Here is a 21,861-nt window from a genome sequence, read left to right as displayed (position 1 = left end):
TCAGAACAGAAAGGACAGCTTAGAGCAGCGTGGTACAAGCTAACTTCTGGACTCACGTGTTGTAGTCACCAGTACATCCCCAAGTCTCCTTAAATTTTGGTAAGGGAGGAACAGTTTCACCACCACACATTTAGTTGAATGTGCTTATAGAGCTCAGCAGAAATACCCTAACCTTGCACCAGATCAAGTCTTTGAGCTGTTTATCCTAACCTGAAGGTCATCAAAAGATGGTCAATAACTTGTTAAGGAGGAAAGCCAGCAGAAGCTGATTCTGCTGCTTATTTTCTGTGCTGCTGGTCCAAGCAGCCGTAGAAACTGCAGCCGTACGTGGTGCTAGCGGTTAGTGGGATATCCTAAAGCCCCGAGATTTGGTTGACTTGCATCTTGTGTTAATACACGAGCCCTGCTGGGAAGTTAAACTGCACATTTTCTGATTCAGATCTGTGTTAAAATGATGCTGTGCTTCCGATCCTCTCAGAAATCTATTCCGAATGGGACTCGATTGTGCTCTGTGGTCCTTACTTAAGACGTTGTTTTGCTAACCTGTTGCCTCAAAGCAACCTTGAGATAAGCATCAGCCTCCCCGGGTAGTTCTGACAAACGGCGTTAAGCATAATTGGGCACCGTGTCTTTGTAGTGGCTTCGTGTTCACACAGAAACCCTCACCAAAACTCTAAGCCGTATTTTAGTTTAACGCTGGCAGGAGTTGTGCGAGTACCTGAAGCAGTAATCTGGCTGAAGAAACATTTGTTTATGCCTTTTTTTTTTTTTTTTTTATAATTTTGGTTGCTGAGCAGGAGCTTTGTGTGTGTGTGTGTATAAAGATGAGCAGGGAAGGGCTGCAGTCCCCGCTGTGCAGCGGGTTATTCTGCGAGCTGCTCTGAAAATAACTGGTGGAGTGCTATAAATGGAGTATAAATGGCGAAATAGTTTTTTATACATTCCAGCAAATTTTTTTTGTCTCTGTTGTCTATTTTCATCCTGGTGTACCTGAGTTTTGAGTGTAGCCTTCTGCAGTAACATCTAATCAAGCAGTGCTTAATGAATGCTAGCTCCTGAGCGTGGACAGGATTTTTCTTCCTGTGATGCAGCTGGAAGTTAGGGTAACTGGAAAGCAGAGGCTCCGTCCTGTGGAAGATAGGATGGGAGGTGTTTAAATAAATAAAAGCACTGTTTGGGGGTAAGTCTCTGCTCTGGAAACTGGGCAGATAGATCAGCCTCACTGCATCCGCGACCCTGGGGGAGGAGCTGAGCTTCAGCTTTACTCAGGCAGCCCCGCTGCGGTGTCTGAAGGGTAAATCAAATGGGAGCCTTGGTTAATCCTGGGAGGAATTGCGTTGAGTAAGTACACCAAGCAAAACGGAGGTCTCTTCAAGACAACGTCACGGGCGTGTGTTGAGTAACCTTAGAATAACAGGAGGGTGATGAAAAGCGCAGCTTTGACTCTAGGCTGCTAACAAGGAAGCTGAGATTATTTATAATGGTTAGACTGAGGGAAGCTGTAAGTGTGTACGGATTTGAAGTCCTGCAAGAGGGCTTGACAGGCCTGACTCCTTGAACAAACTGTCGTAACGCGGGAGTTGATGAAAGCTTGACTCCAGTTAAAAAAAAAAAATAAAATAAAAAAATAAAAGGTTACAGCCAACACCATGAGTTCAGCTGCTTCATTGGATCCAGCTACAACAATCCCGTTCTTAATTATGGTATGGCTCTGTGTTCTGGTGTAACAACTGCCCCCCAGTTTTCATCGTGTTGTCTCTTTAATTTCCTGCTGTTCCTTGCAGCTAACCTCCTGCGTCCTGCAGCAGCAAAGGCCGTGTTCCCCTCTCCCCTTGGGAGGTAATGAGGACGGGTGAGAAAGTGGCTAATGTTACCTCCTGCCACCCCCGCTGCCTGCTTGCTCTTTCTGAGCTTAAATAATTTTCTAGCAGTTCTTCTCAAGGTTGTAGTTGGTTATGTTGATTTTCAACATCAGGTATTTTTAGGTCTGCGTATCTCAAGGCTTTTCTTCTGACAATATCAGACTTGTGTAGAGGCAACAATGATGCTTACTGCTCCAGCTTGGATAAACCAACACGTTTCTCATGGGGGACTTAAAGGGGTAATGTCTAGAGCTGTCCTAGGCAATTCCAGCATCCTTCTTGTTTTTAATTAAAAAAAAAAAAAAAAAAATTGGTCATTTTGGCCAACTGATCTTTTTGTTATGGGAAGGGGAAATGGGCACTTCTGGGTCTGATAACAGAGCTTTAAGCTAGGAACCACTGAAAGTCTTGCAAACACCTTTTAAAGTCAGTCCTCCCATTAGAGCTGTGAAGGTGAATGCTTTTAAGAAAAGCTGGGAGATGAATCCAATCCTCTGATCATTGTCACAAGCAGCTCCCCTGCCCGTGTGACTGCAGGAATAACGGGGGGACTGACTACTTGGGGCCTTGGTGCCGCCTTTGAATTCTGTGCATTCGTACCAGGTTTTTGTTTGTTTGCTTTCAGGTACTGGTTTTGTGTGTGCTTTGGGAGACTAAAGCTGTAAGGAGGTGTTTTGTTCACCCTTTGGTTTTATGGATGCTCGCTCATATACATACAAGATTGTTTTTGTAGTTCGTATGCCATTGCAGTGTTGAAAGCATCTAAGAGTGGCACTCCTGGATTATTTTTTCATCTCCTTTCTGCTGTTGAAAGGAACTAACTAGCCAGACTTTTCTACCAGTAAGGGATACTTTTCTGTATTTCTTTGAGTGTAGCTACAGGCAGTGCGATTTCACCAGTGCTCTGAAACCAGAAGCAGGTTCACCTCGACTGAAGGAGCAGATACTAGGGCTTAACTTCCCCTTTCAGTCAAATACCAGCAGCAGGCTAAAAAAGCCAGCCTGTACTTACCTTAATGTGATCCAGCTGTGTAACTTCATGTTATAAATGGTTCCCAGCTTGAAGATTTACAAGAGCAAAGCTGGGAGCTGCAGGTGCCTCCTCTTCCTCACCTAGCACCTCAGGTAAGTTGTGGCCTGACTTCATTTACTGTTTGACTGATTTGCCCATGAAACCCCAGTCAAGGCCTCGATACCAAGCGTGAAGCTCCAGTAGGCTGAGATTTCTCCAACAACGGTGTTATTTTGGCCTGGTCGCTTTTCCTCAAATAATCCTGGGACAGGTTTTGGTTTGTTTTGGTGATGTGCTGTGTGTGTTTTTTAGTTCTTCTAACTAAAGCCAGCCCTGTGGCTTGGGTTTCTTGGCAGTTTAACTTGTGCCCACTGATTTCCAAGTGATAGGAGTGGAAATTACTGGGTTTTGTTGACTTTGTTACTGCAGGGGTTCTGACTGTTAGTGTGCATCAGGAGCTGCTTGCCCTCTGCCTTCACAAGTGGGGAAAAAAAAAGTGTGGACAGGTTTCAGGTTTCTCTGAGTTGCAGTGGTGTTGACTTCAGTCTCTTGGAGCATTTATTTTGTAAGTGGGTAAGAGTAGACTTGGTTAGGATTTTGGAAAGCACAACTAGTCTTGAAGATCAGTTACTTCACAAGCACTCATTTTTTTCCCTAAAATACCCACTCAGGCGTTTTAAAGAGTAAGCAAGGCAGAAATAAGTTTTTATCCTTTAACACAGGGCTGAAAGCTACACGTTTGTGTGCTGGGATCGGTGTTTACGGTGGTGTCTTTGAACTGTTGCAACACTAGTGAATGCCTTAGTGATGAATATTTCTGATAACAATGCCTGTGCATCAGAGGAGCCTGTTAAGGGTAACCGTGGAGCTTGATGACAGCTGAAATTTGCTCTTGGCAGCTTCAAAATCGTGAACAATGACAAATAATATCACTTAAAACCATTGCTAACTCTTAAGCTTTCAAAACATTTTATTTAAAAAAAACACAACCTTCAGGGGAGCTACTGAGCTGTGATGAAACGCAGCGCTAAGTTCCGATAAAAGCTCCGAGCTGGTGTCTTCTCTCGTCCAGTGTGTCCCTGACAGCTCCTGGGAGTTCCTGATATGGCCGAGTGCAATTTGGAGTAACGTCTGTGTAAGGGCAGAGTTGTTCTGTGTGTTTTTGTTTCTGTTTTCATTGGAAACATCTAAAATTAAGATACGAAATGCATTTAAAAATATATATATTCACTTACCAGGACACACAACTTGGCTTTAATATATTAATGTTGATAGTTTAAAATATTCAGTTTAAACCCGGAATTTTCCAGCTCTGTTTCTTGTGTGTGCATGTGTGACAACACCTTTGTGGAGCCCAGGGTGCTCTAAGTACTGTGACCCCAGGCTGAAAACCTTTTCCGACAACAGCGGCATTCAGAAAGGGTAGAACAAAGACCCCAAAGTCTAGAAGAACGTAAGTGTTCTGCCTTTGGCTTTACAGAGCATGGGCTTACAACGCAAAGTAGAGAGAGTTGCAACTCAAAAAGGTTGAGCCACTCCTTGGGGTGGTAGCTGTTAGTGGCTGGTAGGGAAGTTATTTCAGAAACCATCATTGCAGGTGTTGCACTAGCTCGACCCAACAACAAAGTGCCTCTTTGGAACAGTGATCCTTGGGGTAAGGTAGTGTTGAAGCAGCTCGTTGGTGTTGTGGGCAGAGTGGGCAATGGCAGACCCTAAATGTCTGTAAAACACTGTTTGCATTGGTGAAATTTCTTATGGTAATCAAAATTTCAAGTGTATGTGTATGTCAGGGGTTTGTGGTGATACAGAAATCGCGTGGACTCTGGGGTTATGGAGAGAGAGAGAAACCACCCTGCAGAGCAAGCATCTCTTCCCTACCTAGTTTTTGACTGACTTCTTGACTTCTTTGACTTCTTGAGAAAACCTGATCACGTTTTTTGGAACTGGTTGGTAGCTTGTTCACTGCTCGTGCTCTCAGCTGCCATAAGCATGGTGTCTGCTGTCTGGGACAGGGCTCTGCCCGCGGGGCTGACCAGGAGCCAGCCAAGAGGTTGGTGGCCCTGTTCCAGGGAGGCAGGAAAGGACAGAGCTGGTGGATCCTGTTAATGGCTTCAGTCTAGCTCAGCATTTTCACAGAGACCACAAACTTATCTTCAAATCTAAGGCTTGCCCGTGGAGCAATTTATTTATACGTATGGTACTGCTAATACACCTAGTAGAATGAAAACAGTACTTTTACACTCATTTTTGATCTTAAAAAGTTGTCCTCATTTATTAAAAATCATTAACCTGATACTTCCCAACATTTTAAGACACTCCTCTAATAATCCAAAAACAACCAATGTTGCAGTTTGAGCTGGGTGAAACTTTTTTCCATGTATATGATATTTGACATATATTCATCACTTTTTTATTTATGTTTATTTGTAACCTCTGTGAAAAGATGACTTGATCAGTGATTTGGGATGTCTTGCATGATTTTTAATTTGAAATAGTACTAATAAAGCATCTTTGGGGTAGAATATTAATTCATATGTTGAAGCAAAGTTACTGTTACGTCCAGGATTAGAGTAGACTGGCTCAAATAGTTAACTTTTTACTGCCTGTAAGACAAGAACTTTCAACAATAAAACAACTTCCATTATTTCTCAGTTGATGCCCAAGAGTTTAACGTGAGTGCTTTTGCCAGGTATAATTGCACTCTGATTTTTGGAGCTGCCCTGTGTCAGCAGCTGGTGTTCTTGATGTGAAACAGTGGGGAGATCTGTTACCTGGTGTGCTCGGCATGGTGTGTCCTCAGGGACTGCCAGAAGGTCTCTAGGCAGCCTCTGCTACACTTATCTCTTTCCAGATTCACCCAATTTTACCTTTGCCATCTCTTCCTCTAGCAGAGTTCAAAGACTACACGCTTGGCTCAGGTCCTGTGATGCTTGGTGGTGTATGTGCAGCCTTGCTGCAGGTAGAGGTACGGCAGTGTTAATTACCTGAAAGCAAATAGGAAGCCTGTGCTAAAATCTGGGGTTGAATGCGTGTTACTGCAGTGCTAGATGGAGTTCCTGTAGCTAAATACCTTCTAATGTAAGATAAGAGCAAGATGAATAATTATCTGTGAAACTCCTCTGTTTTCTCTGCAGTTACACATTGACTGAAGCATGTCCAAGTGAAAAGCTTTCATTCTCTCAGACCTGGTAGATCTTGCTCAAATTTGTAATGCTATTTTTGCTGCTATTTGTATTTTTAAGCAAATAACCAAAATTCCACAAAAATATGAGAGATACAGGCACAGAAGGCCAACATCCACTTCTGTATTTTGATGATAAGACACTGAATACGGTTAATATTTATGGTTTTCAGAGGCTTAGTAACACCACATTCATTTTTATAGATAGACTGAGGAAAGCTACTAAAAGCCCCTTGATTGGCCAAGTGGTTTTGCATCGCTTGTGTAAACTCAGCTTGTTTGTTCTAGTTTCTCTCTGGTGCTCATGACAGCGCCATAATGCTAAAGTAATTTTGTAGTGCAGTCACAGTGACAAGCATATCTTTATTAATGGGATTTATAGTTCTGTAAGTTTCACTTCCTCGGCCTTGTTTCTGTCGTGTTCCAGTACTCGGAGATTGCTCGCAAACGTCTGCAGTGTTTGGAAAGTTCCTGCTATAGGAAGCTCTGCTAGAGGAGCACCAATAAATCATCCGGTTCTTTGGCAGTGCCGTTGCCACATGAGATGTCCCTGATAAATTGCTTAAGTTCATGAATGGCAATGCAAATAATCCCATAGTAGGTAATGTTTGTTCTAGCCCATGCTAGGCGTGACAGGCCTTGAGCTAAATCCTGTCTCTCGTGACAGTTAACTATCTTCCCTTGCTCTGAAGCTCCTTTAAAATAGATGATACGGAAGATTTCTGAAGGAAAATCTTGAAGGAACCTGAAGGCAAGGAGACTTTAATCAATCCTGCTGTAGCAGATAACTTCTGAGTGCTCCACGCTGCATGTGTAGCCCTTTCCTGCCAGCAGCCAGACACGTATGTTGTGTGCAATTCATCAGTGCAGCTGTACCCCATCCAACACGCCCTGTAGGCACTGAATCATCGTCCTTGCGCAGCTCTGTAGGCGCTGAATCACAGTCCTGGAGCAGGTGAGCACTGCAGCACCACACGGTGGACCCAGCTTCTTCCTAGAAGGCATGCATCTGCGCTGCGTGTGTGTACTTTGTTCGTACCTCCTGCCAAGCTGGAGCTTGCTCCCAGGTTCCTGTTGCACAACACAGGTAACGCTCCTCCAGATGTCGTGCTTCAGAAGAGCTCACGACTCTCTGCCTCTGTAGGACTGAGTGTGGGGCTCCTACATGGTGCTGCTGCCCGTCATTTGGCCACATGAGGTGAGTGAGGGCCCTGCTGGCTGCTCAGGAAGGAGCAGCTGGGAGCGTGCTCCACCTGTAGAGCAACTCGCTTGTCACGTGGCTGTAAAGCTCTTTGCAAATGAAGTCCCTGATGTAAATTTGGAGACTCCAGAAGGCAGGCGCTTCAATTTCAAGTCTAGTTAAGCTTTATTCATACCATTTATTCCTGTTATTCTATTACTCTTGAAATCCGTGGTCCTAGAACTTTGTGTCAATGACTGCAGGTGGGTACAGGGCTTGTACTGATGATACCTGTGCTTTCATCCACTCTGATTTACTGGTAAGTAGATGAAGTGCAGCCGTAATGTCCGTCTCTTGTTGCACTTTTAGTTATGCTCAGCAACTTAAAATCCACAAGAACTTGTGCTGGGTGTGACTCTACAATGTGAATTTCATCTAATACGGGGCCTTTCTTTCATGTGTGTATTTAACGTCAGGTTCTTAGCTGCATTTCTCTGTGAAAAACTGTACCCCAGAAGGTGTTAATCTTGAAACAAGTATTTCTAGCCTTGTAGTAGCAAAAATGCTTTGCAGTCCAACCAGTCTGTAAATAAAAGTAGATTTTTTTCTACCTGTTGTTCCAGAATACTTTGATTTGGAAAGGATGAGCTGATTCCTTTGTCGTAGCCTCTATAACACATATGTGACCGTTTGAATGTTGGTGTTGTTGCACTTCAGTAGGAAAATATAGCAATTGTTGTTAAATGCTTCCTTTGTCACCACAAATGCAAAGCAATTTAGAAAAAATGTAGAGCTGCTGTATTGACCTCGCCTGTAACATGCACTGAATGCATGGTGCAAAGCCTGTGGAGATGATGGCCCTTCTAACTACGTTGTCAACAAAGATCTCGTACTGTAGATGCAGACTGAAGTGCTGGGAGGATGTGGGAGTGTAAGAATGGCTTAAAGTTCATCAGATTTCCTGTGCAGAAATAGGAGTCCAGTTGCCTCTAATGACTCTGGTGAGAAGCGGATGTAAGAGCTGAGGCAGCGTGCAAACAGCCCTCCGAGGGTGAGACTTCCTACTCGAGGTCTGAAGCACTGCAGTATCTAAGAGAGCAAATGGTAAATATTTGGGCCCTAAAAAGATCATTCAGGCCATCTAAGCGAAGAGTTCAGGCTACTTAAACATGAGATTAAGTTAGGTCTTGTAAACAAGGCTAAGAGCTTGAAGTAATACCTGTAGACTAGATAACAAGCTTGTCTAAATCCAGCTGATTAGGAAACAGGAAAAAAAAAGGCTATATTGACCAGATATCTAGATCAAGGGCTTCGTACACCTTCCCTGCTACCTGGTTTCAGTAGTAAGAGCATTTAAATTGCACCTAATGCAAAAGAAGCAGGCTCTTCTGCATAGTTGGGAAACCAACCTCTGATCTGTTTGGGGAGTTCAGCGCCTGTGTGAGCCTGGCTGGTGCCTGTCCTGGCGGGAGCTGGGGCACTTTGCAAATAGAGGTTTAAGGGGTGGGTCTAGGGAAGGCTCAGCGCAGTACGACCTGGTGAGAAGGTATTTTTATGGCATGGGAAATGGCTCAGTTCTAATCTTTGCTCACAATAGGTCTTTGTCCAGTGGAAAACTGAAACTGTTCTTGGAGCCTGGATGTGCAACTGCTATCCTCTTGCTATGAGCCTTACTTAGGAAGAGTTCTTGTAGGCTGTTTATCTTCAACCATTAGAGTAGTCAATGCCAACTGCTGGTCTGCTGGTTTGTGTCACACAGACCTTCCTTTATTCCACCTCTCTAAAGAGTAGACAAATTAGGACTGGTCCTGTGTTCATCCTGTGGATTAATTCCTAGTTCTAACAATGTGTTTTGTTCAGTCTCGTGGCCAGGTATAGTATAATTAAGGAGAAAATATTAACTTGAGATATCAGGTCAAAAGATGTGATGCCTGTGCTTCAGAATGAAGAAATTTTCAAAGTTCTCTTTTCCTATATTCTCTTCCTTGCCTTGTATCAGGAGCATCCTCTCACTGAAGTAGGAGCAATCCTACTACTGGTCTGTATAACTGTGGACCTGCCGTTTTCATCCTGCTATAAAAACCTATTTCATTACTAAGCTGGGGAATGCTTCATCTGTGTCCTGCCTGCTCACCTCAGAGCTGAGCCACTCGAAGGAGCTGACCTCCTTACTATATGAATAACTATTTTAAAGAGGAACTGAATAAAATACTGGTTATGTTTGTGTTTTTCTCAAGTCCTGCCTCAGATATATTCTGGCTGCCCATAGTTAAATTCTCTGTCTCATGTTTGAATATTCAAATGATTCCTATCAGTACAGCTGTACTTCCAGTTCCACATTTCTTTTAAATAAAGAAATATGCTCATTGTATGGTTAAAGAGATTTGTTGTTAGCGGTTTCAGTTTTATGTTAAATGCAAGATCTGTGATGTTTCTGCTGCTGTGTTTATGGTAAATGTAGGCACAGGTTCCTGAGCTCCAACTAGGTGAGTGAATTCAGGCTGGAAGATGGATGGATGGTCTAATGGTAGCCAAAGCTGATGAAGTGTGAATGAGCTCTCCTGCATCTTGAGCTATTCCCCATGAATTTGCCTTGAGATTTTTATAATAAAACTGGTAAGGGCAGTATTCCCAGATTCAGACCCTCTGTAATACTTCAGGTTATTCTGAGAACCTATGTTTTAAAGGACAGTAGCTAAGCCATGCAACTGTGAGATCAGAATGTCAGGTCTGGTGTTTGATGGCTGAGATATGGCACTGAAAGAAGAAAAGCATTTACAGTTGGAAATCCTTTCTGTGACTTTGGAGTAATTCACAGAGAAGAGCTGGTCAGTGTTTTGTTTGGTAAACTATACTTCAGCTAATGCATTGTGTTGGACTGGTAGTACTATAAACCCACGCCAAACACTTGCTGTGGGGACAGGGAAAGGTTATGTGTGAGTGCTTTCTGTCTCCATCTCTGCAACTCTTAATTTAACTGAACAATCCTCACTTTACACAAAGAATTAACTTCTGGTACGTGAATGTTTCAGTGCCTTCCCACTCAAACACATAAGGAGTATCATCAAATGTTAAAGTCTGGTAAATAAAGAAAATTAGCAATTGACAATGGTCAGAGCACCTCTCGAGTGCTATGGAGCTCTGAGGAAGCAGAGCTGGACTGTGTTTTGGAAACAACTCATTTAATCTTTGTTATGCACTGGAGCATCATCATTATTAACTGTGTGATTTGCAGCTGAAGCTCAGACTATTGAGTTGTAGTATTGTTTCTTTTGATCTTAAACAGCTTCATTACTCTCCTGAAAATAAAGAAATGAGAACTTACTTTTTCAGCTGTGTAGAAGGGAACTACTGGGGATATGTTAATAGCTCTCTGACCAGCAATTCCTCAAGTCACAGAACAGTTTCTTCTTCCAACTGGAAATTGAAGTTTTGGCATTGTAAGTTGGCAAGGAAAAAATAACTTTGCATCATTCTGGTGAGTGATGGAAGCTTTCAACCAAGTTTTGTTTTCTGTGGAAACTATCTATAGGAATGCTAGTGTTTATTGGTTTTCCTGCTTTTATAGGGGACTGGATCTTTTTTTCATAGCTGCCATACTATGAAGAGCAAGCAGTCTGTCAGAAGCTCTGCAGGGGTTATTTTGACTGCTCGGTTTGCCTGCTGTCTTATGGCTGGCAACAGAATTCTTTATAAACTACCAGAAGCCTTCTGACACTTAGTTATCCTTAAGGATCTTTATAGGGATTTTCTAACCCATCTTTCTATGCTGAGCCTTTCAGATATACATTAACCTGCTGATGGGTTGTTGTCACTCACAGTCTGTTGTGATCCATGTTGGGGAGGGTGCATTGCCTCAAATTCCTTTTGCTGTCTTCTCCACTTTCTGTGTTTTGGGCTAAGCAAAGTCGAGCACAGATAATGATGTGTCTAACACGTGATTTTAAATGCGGTTTGTGTCTCTGCACCAGTGTTGGGTATACAGGTTGATGCCAGGTGGAGTTATTTATGGAATCCTAGAGTAGCTTGGGTTGGAAGGGACCTTAAAGCCCATCTGGTTCCAACCCCCTGCCCTGGGCAGGGACACCTCCCACCAGCCCAGGTTGCCCAAAGCCCCATCCAGCCTGGCCTTGAGCACCTCCAGGGATGGGGCACCCACAGCTTCTCTGGGCAACCTCTGCCAGGGCCTTACCACCCTCTGAGTGAAGAATTTCTTCCTTATATCTAATCCAAACCTCCTCTCTTTTAGTTTAAAGCCATTCCACCTTGTTCTATCACTACACTCCCTGACAGAGTCCCTCCCCACCTTTAGGTTCCTGAAGGGTGCTGTAAGGTCTCCCCAGAGCTCATGTCGAGCTTCTCATCAACCCTCAGGCCTTTCTCCTCAGGGCTGCTCTCAATATTCCTATACATAGGAGCCAGGCAGAGCTTTTAGTTACAATTACCTACCCTGTCAAGTTGTTTGAAAGCCCACAGAGATGTAAATTTTGCCTGCCATCCAAGTTAGGGATCACAGAGGAAATGGCAGCTCAGGCTGCCCCAGGCCCTCACCATGCTGGTGTCTCTGTGAGGCCAGTGTCCGAGCGAGCAAGACAGAACACTGGAGGCTGTTGGGTTGGCAGCTGATGGTTTGTGCTGAGTTAAAGGAAACACTTTGACTTCATTTTCTTTCCAAGCAATTCCTGTTACCTGGTTGTGATGCTGTGGACCCAGCTCTAACACAGGGCGTGCTTGGCCTATGAGTGGGCTCTTGCTTTTACACTGGCAAAGCCTGAAAAACCTCTTGAGGTGACTTCAACCCCTGCCTAGAAACTGCTGTATCTGGCAATAAGGGCTGTTTTGCCACAATATTTCAGCAAACTTTGTAGCATGGAGTACTCTGAATTTCTTTTTTTTTTTTTTTTTTCAGTAAAATGCATTACCTCCTGTTACTGGCTTTACTATTTTCTGTGGAGGATGCAGCCTTTAATGGCAGGAGGTTCTCGTAGCTCACATAAGGGCAACACGTGGAGGCTTGGGAGGTGTTGGCTGAGGTTGTGCCTGTTGAAACACGTACACCAGAGCAAAACAAACACCATGCGACTCATGGAAGACTCTTTGCACCTTTACGGTTAATAATTTTTGTGAGCATGAGTTTTGTGTGGAGAACTAGATTTAATGGGGCACTGTGCTGGGGAGCTGAATTCCACCTTCCCTTTCAGTGACAAAACTAAGGTAAGGGATGGTCCCCTAAACGAATAGGTGAGTTGTGAGGGATGGCTGCTGAAGTAAACGGGTGAGGTCTCCCTAATTTGCCAGAAACAGGTAGGGTTATTGTCTGCTTCCTTCTTTTGGATTTGTCCTTACAAAGCCATGCCAGGGCGGTATGCAGAGGGCAAGCAAGGATGTCTTCTGAGAATGAGCGTGTTCTGCTGTTGTTTACCAGCTATTCTAATTAGCCTGTCAAAGAGACAGTGTTAATTTGCTTCACAGAGGTCTATTGAAATAAAGAAAAATATTTTTTTGAATGAATACTGACAGAAAGCTAAGAGCTAAACTGGCAGCTGCTTAATTCTTCAGTGTTGTCATTTATATCATAGGTTACCAGCTCTTGACAGGTTTTATCAATGGAAACAGATCATCTAGACCATATAAAAGAATATAAGGGGTAGTTACTTTGAAAGCTCGATTATTATTTTCTTATTTCATTTTTTTTTCCAAATTTCTGTAGGGACCAAATCTGCAGCAGTGCCTTTCCTCAACAGTTCCTCATGTTGCACCAGGCTTTATTCTTTGCTCAGCACGAGCAGATCAAAGAGTTCCTCTGGGAGTGGATGTTGCCATGATTTCTCTGCTCCTCTCTACCTGTTGGTCTTCTACTATGTTGACTTTTACCATCTGGAGTTGCTCTGAAGCTGTAAATCCTGGGCTGAATGGCCAGCACACAGGAATGAGGTGTTAGGGGGAAGCTGCAGCATGGGGAGCGCTGAGCAGGGGGAGAGCAGTGCTGGGGTAGCATGGGGCAGGAGGATCTCCACGCTGGGTTAGATACAGCTTTCAGTAAGACAAAATCCTCATGCTACTTAATGTAATTATGACGAGGTTTGAACACACAAAGCTGGCGATGTGAGTTGGTCCAGTGGAAGTGTAACCCAAGTTTTCTGTTTAATGAAATCAGCAGTCATGCTTGAAAAAGAATCTGTTCTCTAGTACTGAATAGGAAGCTTTTTCTATTGCAGCGTAGCAGTAGGATCCAAGTATTTGTTGAGTGTTGAAGGAAATTACGCATGTTGCAATTGCATAAGTGGTCACAGCCCCGAGAACTTTCAAATCCAGTTGTCAGGGCTGAAGACAGCGATGTGCTGAGCTACGTGTGAGTATAAGACCTTACGGCTTCCATCAGGGGGGTTTAACTGAATTGTCAGGAGTTGTTAACTTTAGAGAGCTCCTTGGCAGGAGCCATGCCTGAAATATGCTAGGAGAACAAATGTTGAAACAAAGCCTGTGCTTTAACAAAACGAGTAAGGTGTCATGGATGTTTCTTGGATTTCTGCTTCCTCAGGGGAACAAATCAGTACTTCATACAACAGTGCTGGGAGGGGGGGGGGTGATAACTGGCCAGGTACCGCTTATTGTATGTGCACACAAACTAGCAAAACTTATAATTGATTAACAGTGTTTTTTTTGTTTTGTTTTGTTTTTTACTATTTGTAAAAAACTATTTGTAGCAAAAGACTTTTTCAGTGTGACTGCAAATAGAACAAATTTATTTTATTTATCAGTTAAATTTTAGATAATGACCCCTACTAATCTTTAGAGTCCTTGCCTTCTCTTCCTAGCTGTGCTGTTTGGGTTTCAGTACTTTTTGGTGGGAAGGGGAGGAGGGAATGGATAGTAACTTCTGATGATAGCTTTCAGAAAACTCAAATAATCCACCAGCCCCAATACTGCAGAGCCCTTCCCTTTCCCTTCCTCCTTCCTGAGTTGGGACAAATCCGTAGTACTGTTTTCTGATTAGAAATTTCACTGTGAAGCACCATACTTTCCTATTAAATGCTCGTTAATCAGGATTATCTAAGGTAAAAGAAGCTGAAGTAGTACAAATTATCACTGAATATTTCATGTCTCTTCAGCTGGATCTGCAGATGTCATTAATGTGACAGTATTTTATATTTCTAAAACAATCTCTAATATGAGATGCATTGCAGGAATGGGTTGACTTCTCTACTGAAACAAAGAGAACTGTAGGATTAAATGGGAGGATCAGTCTTTAAAAGAACCCTTGAGATGTGAAGTATCTGCGGGGTAGATTGTGGTACCAGGAGCAATGCCTGCAGCGGCTTCACTGGAGGCAGGTGAAGTGACACCCCTCAACTATAGGTAAATTAGTTGAAATCTCTGAGAGATAAGCCTGCCAACCTCCCATGGGACAGGTTTATGTAATACCCTAACACAAAGGCATTAGTTTGGCTAGTTCATCACCCAGTTACTGCACTAAAAAAGGTAGGTGTTGGTTGTTGTGTAAACCTTCTCCAAATAAACAGAAAGACACCTGGAGTGCTTGCAGTAGATCTCAGTGGAACATTTCCATAGGAAATGTTGTTCAGTTGCACTGTAAGAGTCTTAAGTTTCTAAACCAGAAACTTAATTTTGAAGCGGCAAATGTAAGTCATCTTAGTAAGTTCAAAAAGGTGTAAGTTGTCATTGACCTCATCTGTCTTTAAATGATGAGAACTGTAGCAACAAAGCATTTCCCCCAGTATGCACTATATATACATATATAATATATATATGTATGTATATATGTATGTGTCCATAGAGACTTCCTTTTTTTCTGCAACGAAATGTAACTTGGCTCCGTAGTGCTGAGATGTAATAATCTATTTCTGATGCTTGTGATCATGGATAGCTAATTGCCTTACTGACTCACAGAACAGTTTGTAAGGAAGCCTGTTTATTTGCTTGTACTGTCAGTTCCATAAAATCACAAGTGTTTTATGTTTTATTTGGATCCCTAAAGCACATTGGCTCCTTGGCACCACAGGTTTAACACTGATTTACCACTGGCACTGGCTGATGTAACTGAAATGCTGTGTATTGTTTCATTTTAATGGAATTCTTCTGTTTGTTCAGATTCTGAAGAGAAGCTGCTGCATCGGTAATCTGAGGAAGGAGAGTTCTCTGTTAAGACTGCAAGAAGATACTACCAACTGGTAAACACTTCCTTAGGTGTCTTTGTTTGTTGAGTGTTTGTTTTCTGTAATATTTTAGGCCAAGGAGAGCAAATTATTTTGATCTATTTAAATCCAAAAATAATCTATGCAATAACTTTTTGTGTTTAGCTCTAGATCACCAGACAAATGGCAAAATATTGGTCAATAGCATGTGGGGATTTAAATAGAATACAGAGTGATTAAATTCTTCTCTACCAAGCAAGAAAAAAGACTAACCTTTTTTCTGGAGTGGAACTTTGAACATCATCTATTTGCATTTTCCAGTAAGACTAATACAATGTACCAGTGCCTTTTACTATACAAAGGCTATTTACTTGAAACATAACTGAACACTGAAACTTCTGATCTGATGCTTCAGAGCCTGGAGGGAGAGAAAAAGGGAAACTTAAAAGAAATCTGTTTTAGAAGCTGAACATGGCTAAGCATGCTAATTGAAATTTCCAGGTGCTTTGGTAGATGTTATTAGTGTGCTTTTAATTATTCTAAGGGTGTTCAATGAGACATAATTTTCACTGAAAATAGTACATGATAATATAATTAAGGATGTATCATAATTCACAGGCATTTATAATCATTTGTAGGTTGCCAGTAGGTTCAGAACAGTAAAAAGATCATCAGGGAAGAGCTACAACCTCTTATTGGCAGCGTACCAACCCAGTTAAGGGGTTGAGCTATGCTGTTCCAAGCCAGTCACAAGGAAACATGAGAATTTAGGCCATCTGAATGTGACTTGACATGTGTGCATCCATAGGTGGTACCAGATTAACAGCTCACTTCTCACATACTCAGTATAAATAAAATAGTAGTCTTCAGTAGGGAGGGGAAGCATCCAGAGAGTTGTAAACTAAGTGTGCAATTTTCCTTTGTGACTATCCCTTACTATACACCTTCTATAAAACTTGAATCCTGTGCTTCTGTTAGTGCTACCATTCGAGCTACAGGGCTGAGTAACCCAGGAGACAGTCGTTAGCCCAGAATGGGATGAGCAGCTGGGTCCAAGGATAAACGCGAAACGAAGCAGCGTCCTAGCCAGTAAGGAAACATTAAGCTTCAGTGACCCAAATATTTACAGATGCTTATTAAGCTTCCCATGCCATAGTTAATTTACCAAAGTTTTATAAACAACTGGAGATAGAACAAAGTTGTGTTGTACAGCTCTCGCTAATAACCAGGGTTGACAGAGAATATTAAAACACTTTGTCCTGCTGCTCTGCCAAGCCTACAAGCCTTCAGAGCTTTGCTCTCATTAATATATGTGCATCTGTCAGAAATGACGTAGCGAGAACATTTGACTTCGTCTAGGCTTTTTTTATATATAGTTTGCATGCTACAGCTATTTGTGAGCTATAATTTGGAGAGCTCTGGTGCTGAGCTCTGTAAAATAGCTCCAGATACTAAAATGTGTATAAAACTTCTTCCCAGATGCCCAGTTTGAAAGTGCGTGCCCCTTCAGTTTACAGCAAAAAAAGCCTTGTGGTTTCTAGTACGTCACAGTTTGAGGTACTTCACTGACATCAGTCTTGAACTGCACTGTAATTATCATTTTTAAGTATTGTAATCATTTTTAAGTATTGGATTATTCTGATCATACATGATAGAACAAATGATACATCTAAATTTGAGTGCACAGCTTGCCCTGGGCACAACTGAAAAGCTTGTTGGCCCAGCAGTGAGGGCAGTGCTAGAGGTCATCTGTGCGTTTCCTTACTTGAGCTTCCCTTCCCACTCCCCTAGCCCCATCTCTTGCCAAAAGAAGTTAAACAGGATGGCTGTGCTGAGTGAAACTGGGTAGCTCTAGAAGGGAGCTCTTTGTCTGCAACCGTGGTAAAATACTTGTCTTCCTTCAGTATTTCCTTTAGGACCAAGCAGGGCTTTATTAGCTCAGGGGTAGCATTGCGTAAACCTGATCTCACTGTTTCCAGCATGAGCTTTAAAGGCTGGGAAGACACCAGGTGAGGACCTGCTCAGCTGTAGCACATCTTAGAGCTCACCGAGGTCTCAGTTTGGAGCTCCCAACTCTGGGAATATGCTGAAAAGAGAACGTGGTTGCGAGCACTGCATCACTTGGGGCACAACGTGTCTGCATCTTGGTACTGAGATCGAAATGTTTAGCCAGCTGGGCATTAGTGTGGGGCAGGCTGGCCCAAATGGCTGTAATGATTCAGCACTCCATTATCACAGGCAGTGAAGGACATATAACATTGTAGTGTTTGCCCTATTTTTCATGTAGTAGCTTTTCTTTTTCATTATATTACCTCATACAGGATTGTTTTTTCAGAGCATCAATCATTCAGAGAAGATCTTGCTAACGATCTTCTGCTTTTGAGCAGCTATAATTTGTCGTAATTATTCATTCTTATTCTGTAGCTGCTTCTCTCATCAGCAGCTTGAACTTGTGTGCGTGCTTGAAGATTTTAAAAATCTTTCCACGTAACTTAAACTTGTTCCCCTGTAAAACGATGGCGGGGAGATGTCTTAAACTGATTAACATGTTGTGGAGTCTGTTCCAGTGCTCCTATTGCACTGTGTGTGGATTAACAGGTTTTGCATTTTGTGCTAATTTTAATAAGCATGAAAACACCTTTGGTGTAATGTTTGCAGAGTGGAAACAAAACGCATCCATGTCACTTCATTATTAATTTTGGGAACTCTTTGTTGTGGCTTGTATAGCTCTTCCAAGGTAGCGTTTGTCTGGCTGACACGACTTTAAATGTTCTGCTTCCTTGTGGGCAGAATCCTTAAAATTTCTTCAGCAATTGTTTCAGTCTCTTAGTGCAGATCCCTTGGTATCTGTCAGACTTGAAAAGAACAGGAAGGTTTGTTTCTGTCTGTTCCCATACCTGCGTGCCTACGGAAGGTTAGTAATGAGGGATCTCATCCAGAAGAGAGACTTTGTTGAGCGAGGCCATACTGCACGTGTTACAGGCTTCTGTATGGCTTTGACTGCCTGGGAAGTTTATATAAAAGTTAAACGTGCTGCAAGAGATATAAAGCAAGGTTCTGTTCTGTTTTGCTCAATGCTAAATGTTTCCTCTATTAAACAAGGAAATAGGTGTTAAAAAACCTGCAGCTTTTAATGTGGGTGCTCAGAAGGAGGTTTTTCATTTGGGGAAGCCTTATGTAGCCAGTATAGAAAGGAATGAAATTCCAAGTGCTTGTGAGTAACGTGAAAAGCTTTCACTGCAGAGCCTACCAGAGAGCAACTGTAGGATATTGGGAAACCACCAGGATAAAAGAATAATAATCCATCACCGTAAGGTCACATACTGTAAATACATAAAGAAAAACGAGTATCTTTCCGACAACGGAAACCGCTTTTACTTCCCATTTGTGGCAAAAGTTAAAAACCATCTCCTTTGATAGTGTTGCTCTAAATGTATTGCTGCAGGTTTGCCTATAAATTCTCTTCGCAGTTTGGCAGAGCCTGAACTGATGTCACCTCTGTGATTGTGGGTTTGTTGAAATGGTTCTAAGAAAATGGAGCTTGGGTGCACACACACCTCTTGTGTTTTTTGTCGCTCGCTGGAAAAGATTTTGGTAGAAATCCTGATGGTTTTATTCATTTTTTTTATCAGCATGCATTTATTTTGTATTAATGCTGGTATCTAAGGCAGGAAAGAGGAATAGCTGGCAGTTTTTAGGTCGAACTGAGCCATCTCCTATTTGCTGGATTTTGTCTTGGGGCTTGTTTAATACGGCTGATTGCAATAGCATGGGAATAGATCAAAGGCTTATAATCTTCTGTGCAGTCCTGGTTTGAAAGCCTAATTTTGCATTCACTGCTGATACGTGCTTAGTCTGCCTGTGCTGATGCAATGTATCATGGTATGTTTTCTTCCACAGTGGGCATACAGTTACTGAAAACCTTGAATGAAGATGGCAGTAACCTGCAAATGATCAATGACAGGTTGTTGTTTTTTTTGGACTGTGATCAAGTGGAATTCAATGCTGAGCTGTTCCAAAATGTTCTTCTTTTATATGCAGTAGTCCTGCTGCAACGCTTAGTAGAGTAAGTAGAAAAAGAAGCGGGGTTTTCAGTCTGGTCTAATGGCTCGCATAGCACACTGTGCTCTGCTCGAGACTTGAGCCATGCCGTTTTGTTTATGAAGGTGAAGCTGCTATTTTTCTTCACCTGTAAATAATTGCTCAGGACAACATGAACTGTTTAGTTCTGTTTGTTCAATGAACCTTCAAATCAAAGACATTAATTTAAGGGTTGTTTTGACTTTTTCAAAAGTCACTTTTAAACAGACCTGCAAAATATGTAAACTTTTTTCACTAGAGCGGCATTTGGCCCGAAAAGCTGTGCTTGTTGAGACAGGTGATTGAGATTTCACATTACATTTTATATGGTCTGTTCTAGGAGGTTGATGTCAGATGTTGCTTATTTCACTTCCTGGCTTACAGAAGGGCTCTTATATGCTTTTTGTGTTTTTTTTTTTTTTTTCTTTTTTTTTTTTTTTTTTTTAAAAAGCTCTGTAGGGAGCTGGACCACTACCATGTAGTCCCATCAGATCTGGTTAATGCCCAGCTTACTGCTTGGCCGCAGCTGCAGTTTTATTATTTTTGCTTCCTTTTATCTCATCTTGGAAGTAATTTTGGATTTTATTGAGCAGAAATATTGTGCAGGTGTTGAGACTCAGTATCACTAAATTACAGTGCAGCAATTAAGACTTTGTTTTACAGCTTCTCTTCTTTTCCCTGTCTGTTGGACAAAGCTGTTGAATGCACGTGAAGGTCCCTAGGAGCTAGGCCCAGACTCTGGTATTTACACATTGTGTCTTTTGTCAGTATTATGGAATTTTTGACCATGCTTTCATCTGAAATGCTTCTGACTAAACATTTAGGTCGCAGGTTAAAATAACTTGGTTAGGTTCATCCTTTCTGGACACACATTGATAGGATTGCTTTGAGTTTTCTCACGTACTATTCTTTACTAGCATGCAATCACCCATGTTTTTCTCTGTATTAGAGTAATCATGATCTTTGATTAGTGAAATATTACTGTTCAGCTGATGTGAAAAGCTTCCTTTATGTAATTAGAGCTGGAATGGTTATCACCGCTCTCTCTGGACGGGTGCCGGGGTGGAGGTGAAGGCACTGCTTGGCAGGTAGGAGGTGCTCTGGGGACTGCCAGCGCTGTGGGACGGCTCCTCTGGCTGCAGGGGATCTGCTCTGAGGGCTCCCAGCACAACTGACTGCTGACCCAAGGCTCTGCCATGGAGCCAGACACCTGCACGGTGATGCTCAAGGCTTGTGCATGAGGAACTGCTGCGAGTGAGCTGCTGCCGAGAGCTGCTTAGTGGGGAAGAATGGGGATCTTTGGGAGGAGGTGAAGCAAGCTGCTTAGGTATCCCCTTGAGCCTGAGAGAAGCATTTACTGCTGCTAGTTTCAGTCAGAACAGTGTTTCAAGCTTTTTAAAAACCAGTGTGTTTTCTTTAAAATCTGGAATAACTGAATCCATTGCATCTGAGAGCTGGGATGCTGCTGTGTTGCTGCTGGAGCTCTACCCTAAGCTGCTTTCGTCTGGAGTCACCCTACAGTTCTACCTGATGGGGTGTTAACGGGGGCTTCAGTTCTTATTTTCTAGTATGGTTGAGGATTATGGTTAAAGTTCACCAAACAAAAATAAAGCAACAGTAAAGATCTTTTGGGTGGTAGGTTGTTCTGTTCCCCCCTTGGTTCCCTTTCATGGCAGAAGTTCCCTTTTGTTGATAGGGCCTAGTGTAATCCTGAGGAAAGTGGTTTACTCTGGGTGTAGGAATCTAGACTGTAAGACATAAGGGCTCTTCTGTGCAAGTGTTGCTGAATGGGGCACGGGTCTTGGGATTGCTCAGAGCCGATAACATACTCCTAATAATGGTGAATGGGAACGCCCTTTTGACCTTTTCTTGTCTTAATGTTTTCCTTATGCAAGTGGGTGAGTATTGCTGCAAGCTTCCTGGGACAGGGTACGGCTTTGTTTCTGTTACTCGCATCTTGGTGAGTCACAACTCTCTTCAACTGTCATGTTCCCCCCCCAAAAAAATTGCATCATTTACAGGGCTCAGATAAAGAGCTGTTGAATCACTTGGCTGGTGTTCAGGAACACTTCGCAAATGGGTGTTAACGGTGAAACTTCAAAGGAAGCATTAATAGCAGAAAAATAGCAAGGTTAAGTAGTCATAGGGAAGTTAAACACGCAATAAACAGACAGCTAACAGCAATATCACTTAATGGTGTTAAGGTATTCAGTATCTGTGCCTACCAAAGGAATGCTTGAACACTTTGAGAGGACGGAAAACCTGACTGCTACAGAGCTGTTCAAAATTCTGCTTGTGTAGCGTGTGTGGGACTGAATTGCTTGAGGATTTAGGCCTATGAAAGTTTGGAAGAAATACAGGACACAACGTACTACCAGAAACAGCAAGTT

General features: G+C 42.5%; 1 protein-coding gene across 2 annotated transcripts in view; it reads left to right on the top strand.

Moving 5' to 3' along the window:
• The window catches only part of CYRIB (CYFIP related Rac1 interactor B), a 91,278-nt gene that overhangs the window by 33,885 nt on the left and 35,532 nt on the right, over window positions 1–21,861 (top strand). For both annotated transcript variants that reach the window (XM_084282249.1, XM_084282248.1), the window contains exon 2: window positions 15,348–15,427. The gene's annotated coding sequence lies outside the window, so the exon portion shown is untranslated. The remainder of the gene's footprint in view (window positions 1–15,347; window positions 15,428–21,861) is intronic.

Source organism: Netta rufina (genome assembly GCF_964035555.1).
Source record: "Netta rufina genome assembly, chromosome: 2".
NCBI lineage: Eukaryota > Metazoa > Chordata > Aves > Anseriformes > Anatidae > Netta > Netta rufina.
Note: the sequence above shows the minus strand (reverse complement) of the source record. Positions and strands in the feature narration are given on the sequence as shown.